The sequence below is a fragment of the Pyxicephalus adspersus genome, chromosome 6 (genome assembly GCF_032062135.1).
Source record: "Pyxicephalus adspersus chromosome 6, UCB_Pads_2.0, whole genome shotgun sequence".
In the NCBI taxonomy this organism is placed as follows: domain Eukaryota; kingdom Metazoa; phylum Chordata; class Amphibia; order Anura; family Pyxicephalidae; genus Pyxicephalus; species Pyxicephalus adspersus.
This window is the reverse complement of record NC_092863.1, coordinates 11366491-11368742: the sequence shown is the minus strand read 5'-3', so window position 1 is coordinate 11368742 and position 2252 is coordinate 11366491.

Genomic DNA, 2252 nt, shown 5'->3' with positions numbered 1-2252 from the left:
ATAAAGCATTTAGGTTTAACATTAACTTAGTCATCTTGTGATGGTCCTAGTTAACTATTGATGATGTGCTAAATGTTCAGTGATTAGTAATTATAAAACTGGACTATGTACATTTTCTGAAATTAATCAGTGTGTAAGGATTTGGATGGAAGACCAATAGTTTGGTCCATGACTTTTTCAAGATAAAGTCCCACGTCATAAAATAATTTGACTTGTTAATAGTTTCCTTAGAAATTGCTCTGACCTCTGCTCGAAGAGGGGAACAAGTCAAGGCACATGTGATGTGATAGAGGTGTGAGCCAAGACACCTTCACAAATATATATAAATTCAAAAGACAAGTAAATATAAATATAACTTGTATGTCCAATGCTACCAATAAATGATCAGTCCACCCAATAGGAATACTTGTGTCAGCCCTTGGCTTTATGGGGCTTGGATTCTTCATTAGTATTATCTCCCTACCAGAGTTCTGAATTATGTTATCCTGTCTACCTGAAAGTTTTGGGTTTCCCTGTTCTCCTTTGTGTGGAGTACAGATTCAGGAACACAGCAAAGAGATCCAGAGAGGTCCATACCAGATACAAACATTTTGTCATAATCTTTTTGCTGATCCTTTTTTGGGGATCAGAAAATCTCCCCCCATCCTTATCGAGGCTTGTGGCTATGAGCAGAAAAACTTAAACAAAATCCACAATGCTTTTTTAGGGGGTCAATACCCAGCATAGGATTCAGGTAAGTATCCTAATACCAGTAAAAGCAGATATTGCTGAATTTACTATTAATGGGACATTTCCATGGAAAGGGAGGGTGTGTAGGGTTTGTACATTGTAGGCAGCTGGTGTTCATGTTAGTACAGAGTGCAAAAAGTGTCTATTTTAATCCTCCCCTACAACCCCCAAATGGGCAATAACTGATATAGACTGGGTTAAAGAAGTGGTGTCCATAATATCAATTTGCTGAAGAATATGACCAAACTACATGCTACAAAACTCATATTCCACTCACTGGAATATTTTAGTCTATTGAAGTCCCTTTTCTGATAGTTACAATCTGATGTTTGGTCTGGTTTGTCTTTTACATTTTCTTGTTTGTGGACTGTATGTCCTGGTAATGGGGATTGGGCTTATTAATGGGGATCTTAGCATGTAACCCACTCTGGTCTGCAGTTTTAGTGGACTGACATTAGGACATTTGGGACTTGAGGGACCACCCCAAACTTTGCCCTGTGAGCAGTGTTCAATAATTTGTGCAAAGTTCAATCATGCCACTAAAATACCTGGTTATATCTCTTTAGGAAAGCCTTTCTCAACCTTTATGCCACTGAGGAACCCTTGAAAAATTTTAGGTTTCAGGGGACACCTAATGAAACCAGTTTATTGGGAGTCAGCAGGTGGCCAGTGGAAAGAATCCCCCTTATTATCCTTTACACATTGCTAAATGAACAGCCTAAACTTCTTTATTTTAAATCAACACCAATGTCCATGGGTATCAACCCCTAAAGGTTGTAAATGGGTGATGTAAGTTTTAGGTATAATTTGAAAATCAGATTTTTGAAAATAAAAGATTAGATTTCAATGTGCATGGCCACTTTTAGTTCTCTAAATTAGTTTTTAGGAAACCTTCATGCAACTCAATGTTCATCGGATTAAACCACACAAGTGTATGACAAGACAAGGATATCACATGTCTTCTCTGTTAAATTCCCAGTTAAATTAACTAATTATGCTAACCGAAGACGAGATTAATGCTCACTCCCTTACTTATAATATCAAAGTCATGCCAAGACTGACACATGTCAAAGTTAATATCTCACAGGTACAAGAAAAGTACAAATTATTATACCCACCTTGCATTTCATTTATAAGCCTGATGTCTCATTTGACTTTGCTGAAAGCAAAATCCTAACTGCTGCTGTTCAATATTTCAATACTGGAGGTTTTGATACCCAAATGTTGCCCAATCTAATGTGCCTCACTTTATGAATGGACCCTGACATGCAATGATGGAGTTCCATCATATGCCACCCCTCTGTTCAATGAAGGTGGTCTTTCTAGCTACTGCGCCAATCTCAATTGGACAATACAATGTCCTCCAGTAGGGTTTCGACAAGGAAGGTCAGGCCCTATAAAAAAAGAGGGGCAAATAAGAGGCTTCTCTGATAATACTAGTAACATGTGGCATTGGGTGATATCTGTACTTTGGAAATTTAAAAAGAGGAATGGGATCAAACATATTGGATTTTAAATTAGTT